This window comes from Schistocerca americana, chromosome X (assembly GCF_021461395.2).
Source record: "Schistocerca americana isolate TAMUIC-IGC-003095 chromosome X, iqSchAmer2.1, whole genome shotgun sequence".
In the NCBI taxonomy this organism is placed as follows: domain Eukaryota; kingdom Metazoa; phylum Arthropoda; class Insecta; order Orthoptera; family Acrididae; genus Schistocerca; species Schistocerca americana.
In genome coordinates, this window is record NC_060130.1 from 658,436,664 (window position 1) to 658,461,958 (window position 25,295).

General features: G+C 36.8%; 1 protein-coding gene and 1 non-coding gene across 2 annotated transcripts in view; one reads left to right on the forward strand and one right to left on the reverse strand.

The window, feature by feature from the left end:
• Positions 1-25,295, forward strand: part of LOC124556234 (protein tyrosine phosphatase domain-containing protein 1-like) — a 375,836-nt gene that overhangs the window by 289,893 nt on the left and 60,648 nt on the right. The window lies entirely within an intron of this gene.
• Trnat-ugu lies at positions 15,857-15,930 on the reverse strand. Its single transcript has one exon. It is a non-coding gene; the product is annotated as a tRNA-Thr (tRNA).

Genomic DNA, 25,295 nt, shown 5'->3' on the forward strand with positions numbered 1-25,295 from the left:
TCATGTAGATCAGATCTTCTATTTAAATACTATTCTTTAAGAACAGACATCTTTCATTATCAAGGAGTAGATGCATGGAAGATTTGGAAGTAGGATGTTGTGATATGTTCATGGGAAAAATTTGTGACATTGTGAAACTAACGAAGACTCCACACATCAATGTTCTAACAACATGATAATCTCTGTTGTCATTTTCCTCTTTCATATACTTTTCTAATGGTAGTATGTAACAGTAAACCTTTTCTGATGTACATCAGCATCTAATTACTCACTTCAAGTTATATCATTAGCTGCTCTTTGGTATTAGAGGTTAAATGTCAATGTTCACAACAGTTGTGAACTGAAGTCAGAGAATTAGAACAATGCATGACAAAATATCACTCTGATATTCATTATTACTATTATTATTAATATTATTATTTATTTATTTATTCAGCAGAGATTTTGATGTAATACAGTTGGTACATGTTGTCTTTACACATAGGCATTGTCAGGTCTTATTCACTAAAGTTGAGAGTACATTAAAGTTTGCATATATAGTTACAAATTAATATATAGTTACAGATTAATACTATTATACATATTAATAATCACACATGTTAAAATCACACAGGTTTATAATCTTGTTAGTCTATCGTAAGAGTTTATAACCATATATTCATTTATTCATAACTTTGCTTTGATCAAAAAATTCCTAAATTGAATAAAATGGATTTTCTGTCAGTATTTGTCTAATACAGTTTTTAAATTCCTTTATGTTTTCTATTTGCATAATGACATTTGAAGACAGTTATAGAAGGACATTACAACGCGTGTAATCCCTTTCTCATGTTGGCTGGTCCAATGCTGGATTGCCTTTAGTTTCCAGCAATTCCTGGTTTGATAATGGTGTACCTGTTCATTCGTTTCATAGAGATTACTGTGTTTTTTATGTGAGTGTTAGAATTCTGTAGATGTAGACATTTACTGCTGCTAGGTTGTTCAATTCCTTGAATTTCAACCTACGAGTGGTACGCCTATTTTTCCTTGTCATTATGAAGATGGCTTTTTTGTGTATAATAAGGATCTTATTCATATTTAATGATCTCCCCCAAAGTTCAATCCTGTAGGACATAGTTTAATAAAGTTGTGCATAGTAATATTTTATTAGGGTTTCCATGTTGACAATTTCACTTAACTTCCTGATGTTGATGTGCTCTGATAATATCGATATGTCGTCTATACAGAGAGCCAAAAATTTTGCACATTTCACTTGCTCAAGTCAATTCTAGCAAATTTTGTTTGGTCTTACTATTTTTAAAATTGATAAAAATGGTTCTCTTGTAATTAGGTACTGTTCTATTATTGCAAAATCATTTATCAAGGTAACAAAGAACAGCTTCAGTGTTTAGAGCACATTCTTCTAAATTTGCATCCTTCATTCATCAGCATGAAAGATGGTCTTATTTTGGATGCGATTGGGTAGACCATTTACAGAAATCAAGAAGAATAATGGCCCACGTGCACTTCCTTGTGGTACACCATGTAAAATTTTCTTTGTATCTGAGTACAATTTATTTCCTTTTTCATCTGATATTTCCACTTTCTGATGCCTGTTTGTCACATAAGACCTAAACAAGTCACGCACAGTACCTCTGATCCCATAGAATTCTAATTTCTGCAGAAGTAATTCATGGTTTACTAGACCAAATGCTTTAGATAGGTCACAAAGTATCCCTATTGTAGTTTCTTCCTTGTCAAAAGCATCGAGCACATAGTCAGTGGGATCTTTTGCAGCAGTAGTGGTGAACTTATTTTCCTGGTAACCATGGTGACTTCTGGATAATATTACGTGTGTTGTGAAAAACCTCATCAACCTGTTTTACAGAATATGTGCAAAGATTTTTGTTATTAGATTAGATTAGATTAGATTAGATGAACTATTGTTGTGAAATTATTGTTGTAAAATACTCACAGGTCAGTAATTATCTGGTTCTCTTGCATCATCTTTTCTGAATACAGGTATTAATCTTGCAATTTTTAGGCTTTCTGGAAACACCGCCTCTGCCATTGACTCATTAAATACTTTGCACAGTGGCTTAGCTATAAAGACAGAGGACAGTTTCACAAGATTGTTTGATGTCCCATAAACATCCTGTGTCTTAGTGTTTTTCAGGTTGTTTTAATTACTTGCTTTAATTACTTCTCTTTCACTAGTAGGAAACAAATAAATTGAATTACTTAATGGTTGTTTCATCAGCTTTAACCCACTTAAAGCATTAGTTGCTGAGATTGTGATATTGTCCATCATATATTGCAGATATCTATATAGTAGTTATTGAAGACATTTGCTATTGATTCAGGGCTTTTTAGTAAGATGTTATTCAATCTAATTTCTTTGGTACAGTATTTTTTTTCCTTTTATGACCTTTATCTTCATTTAAGTTTTGCCATGCTGTCCTTGCTTTGTTTTCGGAAAGGCTGATAGCCTTCTCAATAGCCTTTTCTCAGCAATTTTATGACTTTTTGATATATTTTCTTATACCTGGTATAATACATCTTGATATTTAAGTACTGTGTTCTGCACTTAACTAATCTATGCAGCTCTTTGAACCTCATAAGACACCTGTAATTATATGACAGTAACGGCTCTTTTACAAGCTTAATCAATGTTAATATGTCTATTTAGCTCACTTGGCCTAGTCATGTGCCTTGAATTTGCAACTTTCATAACATGGTTTGTTGATTTCTATTTAACTACCAAATCTCTATTGAGGCTTATTAAACAGGCATTAACAGTTCATATACCTCCATCAAAGGTCAGTACGTGCCTGGGATGCCTTGCCAAACTCAATTGTGAATCATGAAACAAATATAAAACAAACATTTATAATACACCAATTAATATAAAATCTATAATACAAAATTATAACACATATTCCAACTCACTTAGTGTCATGCAGTGGCACCAATCAGTGTTTGCCACCACACCCACCATTAGCTGAATTACTCCAACCTTAAACTAAATAACAATTAATATTTTTCATTGGATTCCCATGCATCTGGTTCCATTTTATGAATTGATTTGTCTACATTGGTTATGTCATCTTATGTGTTACATCCATTTACATCAATCTATCTTTAACATTTTACTCTGACCAACCATTGTCCTCTTATCTCCATATGGCTACCATTTCATCATTATAAGTTACAGTTCTCTATTAGGCACTAACATGAACAGTAGGTTTTCATAATTGGCTAATTACAATGTCCTCTCTTAAATTATCTGATCTTGTTCATTGTATTTGACTAGGATGTACTATCTCTTGCTATCTCATTATCATGAAGACAGATTATAACTGTGAGTTGTATTAGCACTGTTCTCATATTACTTCCTCCACAGTACTTTAAATAGTTACAAACTATGTTATCCACTGACAATACTGCATCTAGGTTCACAATTTTCTCTTCATTCTTGATCAAATAACTGCATCTAAGATGTTGTTCATAAATGTACAAAAATTTTTGAATTTTAGTGACATTCACTTAAACTATCTGCCTTATTAGCAGCTATGTGTTACATAATTGCAGTACATTCATATTTCCCTCCAGCCAAAGATCATTTTATATTTCTATAGTAGTATTTGGTGAAATAGTTGATATGTCATTTTATCCTTCACATTACCATCTTCCATGCTATTTTTGGACACATAGAGTAATAATTTTAACTTACAAGGTTTTACAAAAGTGTAGTTAAACCTTTGTTTGTTTTAGAGGAACAAAACTTAACTTTAACTTTTCTTATAAACAAATATTTATTTGTGTCTTACATTTGATGAGAATTGTATGCTATCAATTGTGTGGGCATAATCTCTCTCAAGATAAGCTATAGTTTCCCAATGAAAGATATTGTAGTTACCTCATCTATCTTGTCCTGAGAGGACACGAAAGATAACACTTCTCCCCACTTGTCTTACCACAAATTACTGTTCCTTTATCTTTTCATCGTACCATTAGTAGAGCTCTAATTTTTGATCTCATTGTAAGCATCTTCATGAATAGATGCATGGGAACTTTCAGCAACAGATACTAACACATCTAAGTGAGCACAAAGGCCCGCTGACAACAACAAATATGGGCACATGCCAGTCAGGGTTTATTTACCATACAGCCCTCAATATTTAGTACCTAAACTCAGAGATTACTGGTACTACTTGGGTAGGCCAGCAATACTGCTGCCCATGGGCTACTAGGATACTCTTACGTCACTTCCTTGTACCACTTAATTTGACAGATACTTATTTATGGACTACTTCACCTAAGAGTGCTACTAATTTAAGATTATTGATTTATATGCCTTCCTCCCTATTATCATGAATGCTTCCACATCACTGTTATTATAGCTGTACTTGTGGTCGCAATCTTACTTATGACTTCCTGGCTCTCTTTAGATTTTTACTTGATTGTATACTTATTATATAATGGCTAGTTTAGCATATTTTATATGACATAATCTACTACAACTCTGTTTTATGCCGTTTCCTTATTATTTATGTCTAACATCAACTGAGTTTAACTTTCAGGTTTTACTAGGTTATCATAGTGCTACATAGTGCTAGTGGTATTTCCAGGCAGTTAGTTTAGCTTAGGTATGTCTTTAAGGTCAACATTGCTTATTGTTCCTCATGATACTTATGTATCTGCAATAAATTATACAAACCTTTAATTATACCACTGCTTGGGTCTGTTAGTGCTACCACTTTGGGATGGGATACTTTTAATACCTCTCAGGGCGATTTAGGGACAAGGTTCAACCATTGTATATGTTACTCAGCACAATACATCCTACAAAGCTGTCCCAGCATTTGCATAATACATTTTGTGGGGTTACTTTGCAGGTAACATTTTGAAATCATTATGTGTCTGATACTGTATTTTTCAAACAATTCCATAAAGTCATTCCAAAAAGTTGGATACCATTATCAGACAAAATCCATTTGGGAGCTCATACATTTACTAAGTAATTCTGTCCTATACACCATACCATGCTTTTGGCAGAAGCCACTTTTAATGGATAAAACCACATGTATTTTGACCAACATTCATTCATGACAATAGTACAACATATTGTAACCTTATTGGCCACTCAGTTTCCTTCTCTTGGTGGTAGCTTGGACATAACCTAATAATCTTCTGTACAATTTTACTCATATTCTTCCAGTAAAATACTTAATCTTCCTGCAGTTTAGATGCTAGTGAAAGTACTTACTGAATACACCCTAATTCAGTTACAGAGACTTGTATAAAGCAATTTCAAAGTCATCTTTTGTTGTTATTCTTCTGACCAATACTTATCTTTAAACTGTCAGCGGAAATATTCCCAACTAGCAAACTCTTATGCATGTAAAAACCCCATTCTGAGGCTTTCTTTTCTAAATGCTCTGCTATGAACCTAACTCTTCTCCTATAGTCCCATGAGGTTGATGATGTGCTCTCAAATGCCCTCAGAAAAATAATAGCATGTACATTGCCCTCAAGCTTAAAATTTGGGAATCAAGCTGATAGATGACCTCAACTTTCCATGTGGTACTCTTCTTATCAGTGTAACAGATGACCATTCTGCATTAATCATACTATTGTTACATTCTATTCTCTTTCCCCCATTCAAGCCATTTCCTGTCATTCTTTCCAACTCATGTGCCTTATCAGTTAGCTGTAAGCTACAGCATGGTGAAGGTTCTCCATTATATAAAGGTGAGGCAACCTGGCCATCATATTTGCTACAACACCTCTGATCTCAAATTACATCCCTCTTGGCTTTGTCTTCTAGTTTCAGTGTAGATCCTTCTCCCATACCTGAAGAGGTAACATACTGTGAGTCCTCACTAACTTTATTTTGTTGTAACTCAGCCATCTTCCTCTGATCTAATTCCACCTTCTTCCTCTTCAAAGCTTGGTGTTTCCCATGTTTTTTATCAGTTTCCTTTCTCAAATTTGAAAAGTTTTCTTCCTGTTTCTTCTGAAGGTCTAACACCATCTTTTTAATTGATTCAACCAATACATTTTGAGCTAATTCTAATGTCCTTCTGGATTTCTTTACTTTTACTGTCTAGATGCATCAATAATGTGACCCTTAAATTAAACACTTCCTTGGTCAATTTCTGAATTTCCTGATGTAACTGGTCCTTTTCAGCCCAAGATTCACAAGTGGGACCTTCGAGTTTTTTGTCACTGTCAGATATTTGACCCTTTACCTACTGCCTTAACTCCTGCTTATTCTTTTTAATTTTAGTTACATCTTGCCTTAACAGTAGATTATTCTTTTTAAGTTCACTGTTATCATTCCTCGATTCTCAGCTCGTTTTGTCCAGTTTTTCCTTTAAATCATAATGTATGGAAAGTTCAGTTTGAGAATTATGAATTATTTAGGGATAAAGGAGACAACTCTTACGCAGAAGCGCTCGTCATTGATAGGCACATAAATAAAAAGTACAGAGCTTTACTAACTTTCAGGATGAACTTTCTTTTTCAATCTTGTAGGAGAAACATGCACACAAACATACACACACTCACTCACATGCACATGCCTGTCTCCCTGCATTGTGCTCAGTTGACTGCCACCTCTTTTCCAGCCCACAGTGAGTACTAGGATGAGGTGGCAGTGCGGAATTCTTGCCAAAAATAATGTCAACTACCCAGTGGCACAACATGCAGCAGAGGACAGCATGCGAGATTTCAATGGCTGCTTCACAACCCATGCCATCTGAATCCTCCCCACCACCACCAGCTTTTCTGAGCCGTGAAGATGGAAGCTATCCTCCCATGAGCCACTAGATCTTTCTCCCAAACTCTTTCCCTGTCTCCTGCCACTCTCCATCCCTCACCCCATCCCACTATGCACCCCCATATCCACCCAGTACACTTACCATGGGCCAGGAAAGAGCTGGCAGTCAACTGGATGCAATGTAAGGAGGCAGGCATGGGCATGTGAGTAAGTGTGTGTGTTTGTGTGCATGATTTTCTTACAAGCTAGAAAAAGGAAGTTCATTCAAAAAGCTAGCAAAGCTTTGGTCCTTTTGTTTGTGTATCCATCAACAATGCAGTGCTTTTGCCTTTCACTGAGTCATGTCCTTCATTCCTAAATAACTTGAGTTTCTTTATATCTTTTAACATTTGGAGCATTTCATCCTCCATGTTTAATTGACCGAGTAAAATCCTATATTATGACAAGAAACTTCTTACTGCACACACCTTACAACATTTCTCCAAAATAACTCACAGTTAAACATCCTATTCACTCCATCACCACACATAAACACTCAAGGTAGTTGCCATTATGAAAATGACTCACTATTAACAAACTTATTGTCTCACAGTTGTAGACAGGAACCATTGTGATACACGCACTCATTGTGGCTGCACTTAGTCAACTGCACAGGTAGCACCAACTCATACCTTGCTCTCATCTTATGACAGTGTGATGACCTCACGTGGATCTCAGTCAAATGCACTACCGGATGCTCACTGTCCACATGTGGATACTGGAAACCCAGCTGCAGCTGCTGCCAGTCTGCACCTGTACAAAACTTCACGTGTATGGATGTGAGAGGCTTCCTGACAACCACTTAAATCTTCTGTTCTCAGTCTTCACATGTTGACTTAAGAATCATCTATGATAAATCTTCCCAGTTGTTTCCTATGCAGTCCTGGTACCGAGAGTGACACAATGCACTGCCCTCTTCTCCCGACTTCAACCACAGGCTGCCTGCAGTGAATTTATTAATGGATAAGGACTTTTACATCTCATATAGTTGCTGGTGTGATCATGTGTTACCATGTCACAGGTACAAATCGATTTTCAAACCACTTTAGAAATAACACCACTGGTCAGAATGATGTCAAATTGCAACTGAATATTATCAGAGAAGGGGGGAAAATGTATGGCAGAAGAAAAAAAATAGTTACAAAATGTAGCAATAGCTGGGCACTTCAAGCATCATAATTTAATAGTGGTTGACTATAAATGACAAATGAATCATACAACAATGGCTAAGGTACGTTTGATGTTAAACAAACTATACTACTCAGTGTGCGTGGGTGTACAGGTGTGATACAGTTAGTTACATAAGCCCATCCACCAAGGCAAGGTCATATTGCATCAGATGGGAAAAATCAGTTTTTAATTGTCCCGAGGCCAAGAACCACATAAAAAACATCACTCACATCAGTTTTTAATCATCCTGAGGCCAAAAACTGGATAAAAAGCATCAATCACATTGGTTTTTAATTCTCGTGAGGCCAAAAACCACATAAAAAGCATCAATCAAAATCAAATCAGATAATTAATTTCTGTGTGACTGCTGCAAAATATGTTCAATACACTGTCCACTGTTTTCTTCAACAATTTGAAACTGAGAAACAGCATGTTCAACAACTGATTGAAGTGTGTCCACTGTTACATTCAGAATGTGTTGCACAATGCATGCCTTCAAAGTAGCTGAGTTTGCAATCAGAACATTGCACACAACATCTTCCAGACAGCCCCACAGCCAGAAGTCACATGGATTAAGATCAGGTGATCGGGTCAGCCAGGCTGTAGGGAAATGGCGGCTGATAATTCTAGCATTTCCAAAATGGCACTTTGGCAGTTGCTTAAGGGGATTTGCAAAGTGTGGAGGTGCATCATCTTGCATAAAAATGATCCTATCCACACATTTGTGGTGTTGGAGAGCTGGAATGATGTGGTTGTGTAAAAAACACTCATAGTGGTCACCAGTGATGGTACAGGTACCAGGCCCGGAAGCACTCATCTCTTTGAAAAAATACGACCCTATGATAAATGATGCCATAAACCTGCACCAGACAGTGACCTTTTCGGGATGAAATGGTACTGGTTGATTTGTGTGGGGATTTTCCATTGCCCATATTTGACAATTCTGTATATTGACACATCCTGTGAAATTGAAGTGGGCTTTGTCCGTCCACAAAGTCTTCCATGGCCAATCATTGTCCACTTCCATGCAAGCAAGAAATTCTAAAGCAAAGGCCCTCTTGGTCGCAGGTCAACAGGAAGCAACTTGCGCACATGGGTAATTTTGAATGGACAGCTCAGAAGGATGTTTCAGAGGATTTTGCACACCATGCTCATGGGTATGTCCAGTGTTCGGGAATTCTCCGTGCACTACATGTTTGCACACCACCACTCTTCTCCTCCTGCATTGCTGTGGCCACTGCTTCCACTAACATCAAATCAATTCATTTCCTCCCTCTACCAGGTTACACATCAAAAGAACCCTCTTTTTGAATTTCCGAATCATTTTCTTCAGATCCATGGCAGTCATTGGACCAACGCTTTTTTTTTTTTTCAAACCATTCAGTGTCCAGAACTTCTGCAGAGCAACATGTGGACAATCATCAGTCTTGTAATACAGCTTCAGACATGAAAGGAGGAAAAGCCATGTAGCCAGAGTGTTTAAATCAACTTCAATGGGTCTTGCGCATGACAGGTGTTTTCATTTACATATTCTGACACCTACTGATCAATTTTTACACTATTTTTTTTCATGTGCCATATGGTTTCCACCTTCTCTGATAATATTCTGTTGCAGTTTGATGTCATTGTGACCAATGGTGTTATTTCTACAGTGTTTTGAAAGTTTAACTCTAATTATAATCACCCTGTATAACCAAGACCTTGGAAAACTTTCAATAATATTCATATAAGTCAGATCAGTATGATTCTTTAATAACAGCCCATGTATGCTGTCAAGAAGTAAGTGCATGGATACTTCGGATGTGGAATATTGAGTCACATTCATGGGAAAAAATTGTGATATTGTGAAATGAACAAAGACTTCTTACACCAATGTTCAACTAAAACAAGAATCTCTGGTACCAATGTCCTCTTTCATAGACTTTTTTAATGAAAGTATTTAATGATAAGCCTTTCTTAAGCATGTAAGTGTTTGGATAACTCACTTCAAGTAATATCATTAGTTACACTTCATTACTAGTGTTTAAATGTCATTGTTCATGTCAGCTGTGAATTGCAGTCAGAGATACCACTCCCAAAAATTGAAACAAGGTGTGACAAAATATTACTCCAATATTCATTACAATTGGCTTGTAAGACACAAATAAATATATAACTGTCACAATTGGATTGTATAACTTCTTTAAGGATGTAGAGGCTTATCTCACTAGGGGTAAGATAGATACTGCTTACAGGAAAATTAAAGAGACCTTTGGAGAAAGGAGAACCACTTGCATGAATATCAAGAGCTTTGATGGAAACCCAGTTCTAAGCAAAGAAGGGAAAGCAGAAAGGTGGAAGGAGAATATAAAGGGTCTATACAAGGGCGACGTACTTGAGGACGAAATTTTGGAAATGGAAGAGGATGTAGATGAAGATGAAATGGGAGATATGATACTGCATAAAGAGTTTGACAGAACACTGAAAGATCTGAGTCGAAACAAGGCCCCAGGAGTAGACAACATTCCATTAGAACTACTGACATCCTTGGGAGAGCCAGTCCTCACAAAACTGTACCATCTGGTGAGCAAGATGTATGAGACAGGCGAAATACCCTCAGACTTCAAGAAGAATATAATAACTCCAATCCCAAAGAAAGCAGGTGTTGACAGATGTGAAAATTACCAAACTATCAGTTTAATAAGTCACAGCTGCAAAATACTAACGCAAATTCTTTACAGACGAATGGAAAAACTGATAGAAGCCGACCTCGGGGAAGATCAGTTTGGATTCCGTAGAAATGTTGGAACACGTGAGGCAATACTTACCCTACGACTTATCTTAGAAGAAAGATTAAGGAAAGGCAAACCTACGTTTCTAGCATTTGTAGACTTAGAGAAAGCTTTTGACAATGTTGACTGGAATACTCTCTTTAAAATTATGAGGTGGTAGGGGTAAAATACAGGGAGCGAAAGGCTATTTACAATTTGTACAGAAACCAGATGGCAGTTATAAGAGTCGAGGAGTATGAAAGGGAAGCAGTGGTTGGGAAGGGAGTGAGACAGGGTTGTAGCCTATCCCCGATGCTATTCAATCTGTATATTGAGCAAGCAATAAAGAAAACAAAAGAAAAGTTCGGAGTAGGTATTAAAATCCATGGAGAAGAAATAAAAACTTTGAGGTTCACTGATGACATTGTAATTCTGTCAGGGACAGCAAAGGACTTGGAAGAGCAGCTGAATGGAATGGACAGTGTCTTGAAAGGAGGGTACAAGATGAACATCAACAAAAGCAAAACGAGGATAATGGAATGTAGTTGAATTAAGTCGGGTGATGCTGAGGAAATTAGATTAGGAAATCAGACACTTAAAGTAGTAAAGGAGTTTTGCTATTTGGGGAGCAAAATAACTGACGATGGTCAAAGTAGAGAGGATATAAAATGTAGACTGGCAACGGCAAGGAAAGCGTTTCTGAAGAAGAAAAATTTGTTAACATCGAGTATAGATTTAAATGTCAGGAAGTCATTTCTGAAAGTATTTGTATGGAGTGTAGCCATGTGCGGAAGTGAAACGTGGACGATAAATAGTTTAGACAAGAAGAGAATAGAAGCTTTCAAAATGTGGTGCTACAGAAGAATGCTGAAGATTAGATGGGTAGATCACATAACTAATGAGGAGGTATTGAATAGAATTGGGGAGAAGAGGAGCTTGTGGCACAACTTGACTAGAAGAAGGGATTGGTTGGTAGGACATGTTCTGAGACATCGAGGGATCACCAATTTAGTATTGGAGGGCAGCGTGGAGGGTAAAAATCGTAGAGGGAGACCAAGAGATGAATACACTAAGCAGATTCAGAAGGATGCAGGCTGCAGTAGGTACTGGGATATGAAGCAGCTTGCACAGGATAGAGTAACATGGAGAGCTGCATCAAACCAGTCTCAGGACTGAAGACCACAATAACAACAACAACTTCTTTAACAAGTCTAATTGATGTTAATATGTCTATTTAGCTTACTTGGCGTAGTCACATGCACTGAATTTGCAGCTCTCATAATGTAATATGTTGATTTCCATTTAACTATAAAATCACTATTGATACTTGTTAAATGAGCACTAAAAGTTCATATATCTTCATCAAAGTTCACTATGTGCATGAATATTTAAGTGGAAATCAATCGGTCAGCATCTACACAGTATTATCTGTCAGTAATACTGTTACAGTTCTGATCCTGTACAATGCAGAGAACATTTAATGTCATTGAAACTTTAGTTTAAACATCCATTTTCTTCCTCTGAACTATAAGGATCTCCATTTATAGTTGCTTGCCTAATCTTTCTTCAGCTCCAAAGTATCAAATTTAAAAGTTGCCAAATTAAGTAATTTTCAAAACTGAGATGTCTTAGTATATCTTCTGAGAACTTATTATGTATAATCAGTCATCAACATATACATACCTGGTAGAACACAACTTTTAATGTTCACAGTCAGGCATCAAATTCCTTAGCGAGACATTTTTAATAAATAAAATTCAGTATCAACAATGTCTTCCAGATCATCTGCCACCCACTAACCACCAACTGGACTTCACTAACACTCAGTAAACCTGCTACTGTGTCATTAGAACAGCAATGGGGCACCTTGCCAAACTTAGTTGTGGATCATGATTCAAATATAAAACAAACATTTTAATACACCAATTAATATAAAATCTATAATACAAAGTTATACTCATATTCTTACTCACCTGGCATCACACAGCAGAACCAGTCAGTGTCTGCCATGATCATCGTAAACACTACAATGGCCAGGGCAGAGCTGAGGGCAGGGCCAGGCAGAGATGTCCAGTGCCAACTGGTGAGACTGTGGTTGTGACTACCATAACTGTCCTGATATTTGTTGTGACTGAAGCTGATTTGCATGCTGGATCATCTGCAACATTAAAAATCTGGAGCTCCTTGTAGCTGTTGAACACTGGTTCCAGCCATAGGCATGCTCCCAGACTTGGGAGCCTGTATGATAGTAGGGTTGTGTGTCTGAGCTCCTGGCACATCACGTTGGATGCAGTAGTTCAAACAACATTCAGAGTCTGTGCCCATGCAAGATTTTCACTAAGTTGTCCATTAATTTGGTTGGATCAGTGTATAGTGAGGAAGCTGGTCAGTTCTTCTCTATGGAAAACATTCACATAATTGGTTTTTGCATTGTCTTTTGTATGTCCTGACTCTGCTTCACTTCAGAATTTGATGCTAGGCAGAAGGGGTCTCTGTTCTGTTTTACTGACAGAAGAACCTTAATGTAGATGTAGATTTTTACAGCCGGCACAAATGTGCTGGTATGAATGCTCATGAAAATGTTAAAGTATATCATTGCAGAGATTTTCTGTCAGTTTTTGGGCTTGCATTGTTGATCCCTCTTTGTCAAAGTCTTACATTCTTCCACTGAGACTGAACAGATGAAGTTACAGTACTTTCTTAGACAATACTTTACCCAATATACCAGAAGATGTGCCTTTATCAGTGTGATGAAACATGTATTTCATATACAATGAAGTAAATCCTCCATTAAATATTAATGCTTATTAGCTTCAAATAACAGGTTACGTGACTTACGGATATGAAGATATGGACTGATTTGCTGGCCACCATATTCTCCAGACTTAATTGCACTGGATTTTTATTTATAGGAGAATTTGAAACCTCTTTTGTGTGGTGTCTCAGTACAAGATGCAGAGAGTCTTCAGATCTGTATAGTGGAAGGCTGCAAAACAATGCACATTGGTCCAGGGACACTTCAGAAACCCAACACATCACTGTTACAGAGAGTATTTAATGTTCATGTGGTATGCTGGTACATTCTGTTCATGTATGTTTCCCATGATTAATGTTCTACAAAGAGTTGTAGAAAATGTGTTCTGTAGTGGAAATGAAGTTTTTTTCTGACAGCATATTCATTCATCATATTTTCTTCTGTGTGAGGAATGTGTCCTGAATGTTTGGCCATGGGTTTTTGTTCTGCCCTGTATAAAGAAAATTAGAGCACATTCCCCTAAATATCCACACAAGTAGTTTAGCACTAGTTGTAACTGTTCATTAGTATACTTAATAGAGGTTAAAAAGGGACTACTAAGAATTAGCTGGTGAGTCCTTAATTAAATATTTGTGAAACTTAACAGAACCAACCAGGATAGACCCCACTGTCCAGACCAGATGTTCATGCTGTGTAGCTACTAGTGTCTGCAAGATAACAATATAAATGTATTGTTTTCTGAGGTACATATGTAGATCATTTACTCACCAACCTACACTGTAAACACCATGTTCAATAAAAGTGTGCCAACCTCTCAACCAAATGTATTATTATGATACATAAAAAACTGATAATTTAGTGATGATATTAACTAGACTCATGAGGACACCACTTCCATGAGTTGATCCCTGCTTCTGAAAGTCAGGTATAGCCCAACATCACAATGAGCATAAATTTACCAAGCTGTAACACTATCCATATGCTTTGCCCAGCTATTTGAAGGCTGTGTGGGTGATTATTCCATACATCAGGAACACATCTGCAAAATTCGGAAGAACACTCCAGAAACACACTGTATAGCATCTGCTCCACCCACCAGCCAAGATGAAAACCTTATCAGGATCAGTCAAGGATGACCTAGCGCTTCAGAAACTGGGAGTCTACTGCATCCCTTGTCACTGTGTGAAAATTTGTGTAGGCCAAGCTACATGGACAGTGCAGGAGTGATGCAGTGAACATAAATGCCACACAAACAACATTCAACCATGAAGTCCACTGTGGCAGAGCACTGCATCTCCCAAGGACACACCATGAATTATGATGACACCAAGTTGTTGCAACAATCAAACACCTTGTGGGATTGTATTTTCAAAAAAATCTGTAGACTGCATGAGAGATTAATAAATGATGCCAGTTTTCAAGTAAATAAGGCCTAGGACCTACCCCTGAGCATGAGCAAAACACACTGGCAGTCTGTGTGGAGGTCCCATCCAGTCACAACAACTGAAGAGTACTAGAAGCATTGTCACCATGCCAGCAGAGATTCTTGACTGGCACTGGCCATAGAGCTACTGAAGGCTTTGATTGATTCCCGACACTGTGTTTCTCCCACGCTGCACCAGGTCCATGTCTGGAGGCACTGGTTGGTCACAGCAGGAGGAGAGGGGAGAAGATATAAAGGTGGCCCACAGCAGATATCACACCATTGTCAGGAATGCCTGAAGATGTCAAGAAAGTGGCTTACTGGAATATCAAGCTTTGGAGACAATACCATCTGGCTGAATACCTGAGAACTATTCAAAATCCATCAGTTTTACAAAATGAGATCAGGAATGTATATAGACTCACAGAATCTAACCATTTACATAATTGTCAGTATTGACATCTGTTGCTTAACCATAAAACCGTAACTAGATAGTGCATTGACCTAAGGAACATCTCTCAATGAATTTTCAGTGACAGTGACTTTAACAGTAGATCAACAGACACTCACTCATACTGACTGAGCTTGACTGTAGCTTTCTGCAGACTGACTGCAGAACTGCCTTCAGTGCTTTTTTACAGGCCAACAATTTTCTTTCTTTTTTTTTTAAAAAAGTTCTGAAATAAAGAGCAATTACATATTTATTTAATAATAACATAAAAGATAGGAAAAGTAGACAATAAATATACAACATTGGTAATCATATTATTTTGACTAACTGGCTGTGTAGTCTTCAAATGGCAGTAATGTTAGATTCTGTTTCCAGGAGTGGTCTTCTAGGAATACATTTTCCTCCTGTATTTTCCCAGAAAACCCACCAAACTGAAATGATAATTAAATCAAGACCCTATGCTGCCAACAGGAGTTGATATACAACAGGGACAGTTGAAAATGTGTGCCCCAGCTGGGACTTGAACCCAGGATCTCCTGCTTACATGGCAGGCGCTCTATCCATCTGAGCCACTGAAGCCACAGAGGATAGTGCGACTGCAGGGACTTATCCCATGCACGCTCCCCATTCCCAGCTTAATGTTCACACACTACATTTGTAGTGCCTCTGCCCATTACACTCATTACTTGCAGCATACAATCGTACCAAGTCCCATAAGAGTGCAGGCAATACGTGTGCATCTGCACAGAAGAAGAATGTCAGTGGCTGGATAGCCTTAAGTATATGTAGATGATATCTGTTCTTTCAGACATGTCCGAAAGAACAGATACCATCTTCATATAGTTAAGGCCCACCAAGAATATTCTATAAACTAAAATTGTCTATTCAAAATATTTTATTAAGCACTATGTTTTCCAATGAAGTATACAGTTTTGGGTACAGAACCATTAGGGCTACAATGGCTATATTGAATTTCTCTAATGGTTTACATTCTAACAGTTTTTATTTCCTATGACCAGCAATGTTTTATATACACATATTTCTTAAACTACAAAATTTCAAAAGATTAAATCTTTTTCACATGGCAAATAAATTAAGCATGTCAATCCAAAAACAAACACTTAATAGCAGGTGAATTTTTTAAGTGTGCGCGCTGTTCCCAAATCTTAACTCTCAATGCAACAGACTGATAAAAGGGGATCTCAATCCAAAAGCAGTGCAAAAACTAAAGAATGATTCTTGGGTGGAATGCTTTGGATATGACATCAAAAATAATGGAGGTTATTAAAATATTTTGGGAGAAACAACCTGTTCTTTCTTATCACATTCTTTTAGAAGAAAAAAAAATAGAAAATGGTCTTAGAAACAAACAAATGGAACTAAAGATGAAATTGGTTATTGACTATATTTTACCAAATAATAAATAAATTTTATAGGATATACCCATGTTTGAACTGCAAGTGACCATAGACTTATAAGATACAGATTAAAAATAGATACAACACAAGAAATAAGCAGGCTTATCAGGAAGAAATTTAATCTGATGTACCACATCATTCTTAGATTACAAAAAGAAAGAAAATAGGACAAACAGACAGATCCAGTGGCCTCTGTTGCATTTGTATTTGTAGTATAACAATGAACAGAATATATTACATTGTTAAAAAATTTATTTATAATCAAGTTTAATCCTTTAAGTCACTTGACAAGGATTTTCATGCTTTAACTTTTTTCCATTTTCTCATTCCATTGAATGATATCTCAATATTTGGTAACTTTTCAGTTTTGTTATTATAATTCATAATTTCTTTACTTTACAAAAAAATAGATTTACGTTGATTACACAAGAATGCAGAATTTGTTTCTTGATATCAGTAGAATAAATATTCTCAAACATTTTTGTTTGGGTACTGAAAGATTCAGTTGGTTTCTTGTTTTGGAGACTTCATTATCTCCCACCCTCATCCACCTTACCCTCTCCCAGATGTTCATGTATAAAATTATGAACGAAATCCTACTGTTATCCAGAGGTAATTGCTAACACAGAAATAAGATGTTTAAATATGCTACTAGACAGATAAAAGAAATACTAAAAATTTTAATGTTCATGACATTTCTTCTCTTTTCTTTCTTCTGTCTTGATTCTGGTCTATTTATTTGTGATGTAGCTCCACTTCAGGAGTGTTTCACCATGGAGTAATTTTGTTTTTAGTTACCTAAAACAATTATTGTCCAGTGTTAATGTTGAGACTGGATGTCGTATTACATAAGTAAACATGTATAAACCTAATATATTTTTTATCCTAGAATGGATGAGACTTTTTATGTATCCGTAGAATTCGTTATTAGTACAAAACAGAAAAGCCATTCATCTATGAGTACAGTTCAGTGAACATAACATAATTATCTTTCATATACTACAAGACGTACTACAACAGTTCCTGCAAAGCTGTTTTCTTTTTTGGAAGATATTTTCCTAAACATCTCAAATTCTTACTCCTTTACAACTTTATTGTGAGTCCTGTTCTTCACTTTATGACACACTGTGGCCCAGTCTGTGACTAAGTCACAGAGAAAGGCAACCCACAATTAGTTATCACATGCAGTGAATCTTCAAATAAATTTTTATGGTGTTTCACCAGTATCTTAGTATATTCTTACAGTTTATTTATAAAAAATCTCATTATAAGCCATGTATAAGCAACTGCAGTTACTCTCATATATTAAAAGTCAGATTTTAAACAAAAACATTGTGTACCATAGTTACTGCAAATTAATTATGACATTGGAAGCTTCATACATTATTTTTCATTTCCTATAAACTTAAACAGCCTCTTCTCTTCTCAATACAACATATCACCCACAAAACACTAAACCACCATAAAATGCTAATCCTCCTCTAGATTGCGCAATGAACAACATAATTTCATACCTAGTATCATTTGTTCCAACAAATTATCCAATTGTCATGTAGCTTGGCATCTTTACTGTTTTTTCTTGATGCATAATCAAATACAGCTCAGAGTAAAAAGAAATTCTCCCCTATATAAATAATTTTGTGTTTACAGCTTTGTAACTTGACCTGGTTTCATAAATCTACTGCCTGACAAAAATGGCAAGCAACCTAGAAGAAGAGGAGGAAATTAAATGAAACTTCATGGACTGAGATGGGGTGTGCTGTTAATTCAGTGATTACAAAATCTATTCAACTTTACAAAGAATTTGGCAGTATGAGCTCACTCGTCAGTATGATGTTGCATCTCCTCTGTCTTAGATACATACTCCGATTCAACTACGAAGCGTGTCATAAGGCCACTTTATCCTCACCTGAAGTGAGTTGGCCAAAAACTGTTGTAACTATGATATATGATGTTGCAATGCATGCATGCATGTCTGAAGGAACTTGCATTGTAATTCAGAATAATGCAGGCACTACAATAACGTGTTTATCTGCCAACACTGGGCAATTGACTCTGAAGTAAAATGTCTCTATTGTATGGGAACATACATAATGGCTGTCTGAATACAGGTTTTAGACACAAGTGTGATAATGTATGGATGTTTGAGTCTGGCCGTGAGTCATGCTTGGATAGCCAAATGGTAAGGCGCCCACTTGTGATAAGTGGGAAATCCGGGTTCGAGTTCCAGACTGGCACAAATTTTCGTTGTCGTCATCACACAGGTGATAGTTGTCATTATTTGCAACAGTGAATACATTTCTTGTACTGTTGTAACTGGTCCTTGATATCCTGGCACTGATTGACATCTGAGCTGGTCTCACCTGTTTTCAGTGGGGACAGAATGAGGACCTTGTTGGCCATAGGACTAAACATCACACATACTAACTGCAGAGACACATGTGTCTGAGAAAACTAATGAGACTGACGTTTTATCTACCAAAGCTTTTATTTATTTTTTTTTTTTCTAACAACAGTATTGCCCCCTTCAAAGTAGTTCCATTTGGCAGCTATATACCAGTGGAGTCATTCCCAACCTTGGCAGCAGTGTTGAAAGGCTACAACTGGTAGGACCTTTAATATGTCAGTCACATTCTTTTGAATGCTCTCCAGAGTCCCAAGAAGATATCCCTTTAAAATATTTTACAATTTTGGGAAAAGAAAAAAGTCACAAGTACTAGGATAAGATGGATAGGGGGCTTTGGAACAACAGGAATGCCTTTTAAGGTAAAAAATCCCATAATGGAAGTGACTATGTGATATGGGGCATTGTCATGATGCAGAATCCACTTGTCTGCAATGTCCAGCCTCACTTAATTCACCCTTTCCCTGGTCCTTTAATGACTTTTTTGTAAAACATGTGGTTGACAGTTTGTCCTGAAGGAACAAATTCTTTATGCATGATACCCCTACGTAAAAAAAAAAAAAAAAAACAAATCAGCATAGGTTTTGTGTGCATTTCCAACTTCTCATGGCATAATGAATAGTCCATTAAATTTTGGGCATCAGCGGCACAAATAAAATTTTATTGGCATGGCTGCATGCCCAAAATTTAATGGACTATCATTGGTTTTGTCTTTGATTTGCTCATTTGAACTTTTTTCAGTTGAGGAGATGTCTCAGTGTGCCACTCCTGGTTCTTCCACTTTGTCCCATGATTGTACTCAAAGATCCTGGATTCATCTCCTGTCATCACATGACTGAACCATTCATGGTCATTGACAGTTCTCTCAAGAAGATCAACACGCACATTTCTTTGATTGTCTTTCTGCTCAGTTGTGAGTTATTTCAATATCATTTCAGCACAAACCTTTCACATGTGAAAAACTTTGATCAAAATTTGATCCACAGTTAAAGTCTTTAAGTTTACAGGTCACTCATCATCCTTGTTGTTAAAAGTTGGTCAGATCTTACAAGACCCATCATGAATTTGATGTTTTCATTGGCTTTTGAAGTTTAAGGTTTCCTTGAGCGAGGTTCATCTTAAGCCATGTTCTTGGCCTTCCAAAAATGATTTATGCAAGTAAAAACTTGTGCTTTTGATAAGGAATGTTCCTGTAGACTTGTTTCAACTTTACAGAGGTCACACTCACAGTTTTCTCAAGTTTAACACAAAATTTAATGGCATAACATTGCTCTAACTTCTGTTATTCCATTTTCGTAACACACAACAAAACACAACGTCACTGATGGCACTCTCAAAAATCATGTGAAACTTGCAGTGAACATCTGGAAGGGATGAATACACCAGTTTACCCAAGTATATCAACACAGTGTTGCCAGATTGATTGCAGTCTTGTCAGTCTCATTACTTTTCTCACACTTGTATACTCTGGGTGGTTGATCATTGTCCTGTTGAAAAATGGCACCATGGTACTTTCATCTAAGAGGTAATACATGAGAATAGAGGATGTCTGTGATGCACCATTGTCATCCAACACTACAAACCCTGACCTGAAGTCACAACCAATGGCTCCCCACACCATGTCACCAGGCATAACACCAATGTGCCATGCCAAAACATAGGAAGAATGGGACCTCTCCCCATGCTGCCACCACACATACCTACAATGATCATCCAGGATCATGCAGAACTATGATTCATTGCTGAACACAGTGCAACACAATCCATCAACAGTCTATGTTTCCCAGTCATGGCACCATTCCAAATGAAGCAGTTTGAGTTGTGGTGTTAATGGCAGTCTATGCGTGGGAAGGTAATCTTCTAGTCTGTCTGCTGCTAGTCTCAAACTAATGATGCTTGATGACACAGGATGTTGCAGGCAATCTCTATAAATCTTCCTTACTTTGTGAAAACAAATAACATGGTGTCAGAAGGTTTCTTACTTTATTGAACTAAGTAACGCGTGAGCTACAGACACATAAAGGATAGGTCTGCATCTGGCTGGAGTAACACAAACAGCCTCAGGTTCAAAAATGTAAATCACTCTCTCACCCAAGATATGAGTGCACTAGCTGGGCATGGTGCAGTAGAAATGGCCAAGTCAGAGAAAACGTTGTCTCATCCCAGTGTTCACCGCACAGTATCCCCACTTCCTATATCTGCACTTAGAAATCTGAGGTGGAATTTATAGTGTGCACAAGAGCATGCCATGAAAACACAATATCATCAATAATTGTCCCCCATGCATGAAAATGGTATGGCACAGTCATCTTGCATCATCGCAAAAGCAACAGCGTCAGGTGTGTGTCACTACGTGACCAATTCCTCATGGTGCAGACGTGGAATTGCAACCAAAGTGGATGCATAAGGGATGGACAAAGACTGGTGAAATTCAGTCAACAGGTGCCTCACTAGGGGCAGATATTGTTCCACATCAGCAGTCAGCAACCATAGTGGTGAAGTGTCCTGTTGCACAGCAAGATCGACAACCATGAATCAAAGTACTGCATGAAGGATGAAACTCACTGCCTTAGCACATGGCCATAGTGATCTGTGAGCATACAAAACAGCTAAGACAGCTTTGCAGTGAAAGGCCACCACAAGTTCATAATTTGTTCTGAAATGACAAGCATAAATGTGATGGGGTTACAATAAGCTTGAAGAAGAATATGAAAGTCTTCCCTTGGGGTAGTCAGACATCTTTGACCAGAAACTCAAGAACAAGTACACCCATCCTCAGGTTCCAATACAGTCCAGCATCAGTCTACTGTCACATCTGAATATCCCACAAATCTGGATGTTGTATGAATTGACAAGGTGACCAAACAAAGACCAACAATGAAGCCCCTTGCAAACTCCATCAATTGCAGATAACTCTGTCTTACATGAAGTACAGGGTGTGTAATGAAGGAGTTCCTGAATTCAAAATCAAATATCTCAAAAACTAAGATTGATAGATGAGTAGAATAAATAGTATGTTTATTGTGAAAATTGTAAGAATTTAATATAGAAGTTATACAGAAATTCCAAAATAGCTAGAAAAGCTGCTAATGGATGGTGCTGTAATCACAATACATAGTACCTATAAATAATGCACAACAGGTCAGCATGATCAGTTTCACTGCTGAAATGTGAAAGAAAGTTAGTGTATCAAAGGAAGAGATTCAAAACATGTATTCCATTGAACAACATGTTTTTCTGGTACTGGCATATCACAGATTAGAACACAGTCCTAATGCAACAATGCATAGTTTTTAAACACAATTTAATGTTCAAACAGGACCCAATGCTAAAACCATTTGCAAGCTTTCCATCAAATTCCAACAGACAGGCAGCATGGCTGATAATCTAGTGTGGGAAGGTGGCCCTAGGCAAACTCTAATTACTCCTGAAAACATGACCACAGTTTCTGGAATTATTCAGCAAAATACAAGGAAATCCATTCAAATAATTGCAACAGAGACAGGTTTGAAGTGTTTCAGCATGCACTGAGACAGAGCCTAAACATGTTTCCATTCAAAACCCAAAGCCACCATGCTATTTAAGAGTATTAATTAACAAATATGCAATAAATGTTCCACATGGCTCAACACCCTGATGCAAGTCTGTCAGCTGGATAGGATTTTGGTGACTTGTGTAGCCCTAGCCTACCCCTGCACTGTAATCCTATTAGTGAAGGGGGACCTACAGGTAAATATGGAATCCAGATTACACGTCATTCCTATCAAGTCTAAATTACTTTAGCTAGTTATGAAATACAGACACCAACAACATATTTTCATTACATATTCTTCTGTTTATCATTATTAATCTACTGTCCCATATACTTACTATAATTGATAAGTTATCAGTTTCAAAAATACATATCAATATGTTAACAAAACCAACAGATATACATTTGCTGAATTATTTTTAGCTTGGCAATGACCATATGTTTTATTAATAACACACACACTATGCTAAATTATAAACACTTCTCTGAAAATACATACCAGATGAAACAGTGAATACAGCTTAGCAGATTTTGTGATTTTCTATCCGTAACCCTAATAATATCATCACTTCCTCCACAATATTGTCATATCACTCATAATAACTCATAATCCTCCTCAATACAACATCATAATCATAATCATCATCATCATAAACCATGAAAGTACATCTATGGCTTTTCTGATTGACAGCTCAAGTTTCCACTGTTGGTTGGCATTGGTGTACCCAAAAAATCCAAGAAGGTACTGGCAGCAAATTAAAAAATGCAAGATGGTGATAGTGGGAAATATAAAAATGCTGGATGTTGGTGGTAGCAAATTGAATAATGTAAGCTGGTGCTGGCAGTAAATTTCAAATTGCAAGATAGTAGTGGTGGTAAATTGAAAAATCCAGAATGGTCATAGTGGGGAATTTTAAGAATGCAAGATGGCAGTAGCAGAAAATTAAAAAAAATATTACAAGATCACAGAAGTACTCGATTTGTTCTGTGAAACCTCTCCTGTGCCCACCGCTACCCCTCCCATCCCCCTTCCCGTCATTCCACACTTGAGCCAATCACACTGCAGTATGTTAGTGGTTATTAAAATGTAACAGCCAATCACAGTGTAGCCCCAAATGACCATCTCATCTGTGCTCAAAAGTATCCAAAACTCTGAACATTTTACATCATTTTCAAAATTATTTATCAAAAAATTATGTAAATGGTGTAACTTGTAATGTTTCAATATCTAACATACCTCATTTAAAACATCCAATATTTAGGCCTACACTTGGTGTAAGGCACAATTGACATTCAAGTGAAATATTTCCACATCTAAATTATTATGTGATTCTTGACAAGTGTTACTATGGCATCTCCATGTCTATGATACATAATGGGTGTTGACATTTGAGTGTGGTTCACAGAATGAACTGTCATCACATGATGTTTTTACATGCTTTTCATTTACTTTTGAGCTTAGCAATCACCAGTTTACAGGGGAAGAAGATAATGTATTATGTTATGCACTATATAAGTATAATCAATGATATTAACAGACTAATATTGCTTTTTATTTGAATATGAACTAGATCTACTTGAGGTTATTTTCAAAAACAACTTTCGAGGAAGATTGCAATATTTACTGTTAACATTACTTGTTTCAATCAGTCTAAAAAAGATTTACTAAAGCCTGGTTCCTCAGAGACACTCACAACAAACATAGAACTAAACATTTTCCATTTTATCAGTCCAAACATTCCATTACACTTGCATAACAAAGCTATGAAAAAGTGCATTACAATAGATATGACAATACACCTCATAATTTTCTTTTTAATGTTAACACTTTCTCCAAAGAAAAATATAAAAGTGAACACTGAATTTCACATGGTTTTAAGCTTCTGCAAACCAATTCTTTCACACAACATCTTTAGTCAGACTCTTTCCAACGACTAAGTTAGTAGGTCAGATAACTGGTTAGCCCAATCAGTGTGTTCTAATCCAAGGCCCCCATTCAAGAATCTGTCCTGATGGACTTCTATGTGCTTTGATTGTCAATGATACTTTGGATTTTTATACAACTTCACTGTTCTTGCCTTGTCAACATAGTGTGTAGGAGGTGTCACTTCTTTGGAAGTGCCAATCAGACCAGACAGCAATCTTTTCAACCAGACCATCTCCCTTGCTCCTTCATTTACTGATATTATTTCTGCTTCCATAGTGAATATTGCTACTGTCTTTTATAATTCACAGGTATATGATACAGCCCTGTGGCTGAGAATTGTGATGGCATTTGTTGTTGAACATCTAATGTCCTTGTCATCAGCATAATCAGTGTCACTGTCTACCTTTGAACCTTATTTGTTTTTGTAGATTATTCCATAATCCATTGTATTCTTCAAATATCAAAAAATTCATTTCACTCTATTCCAGTCATGAACTGTAGGATCCTCCACCACTATAACTACCCTGTTGACTGAAAAGCAATGTCTGAATATGAGACTGTAGTCAAATACATCAGACAACCCACCACCTTCTGATAAGAAACTATGGCTGTGATCTTCTCTTTGTCAAACTTTGCACTCAACTGGAGTAGAAACTCCACTAG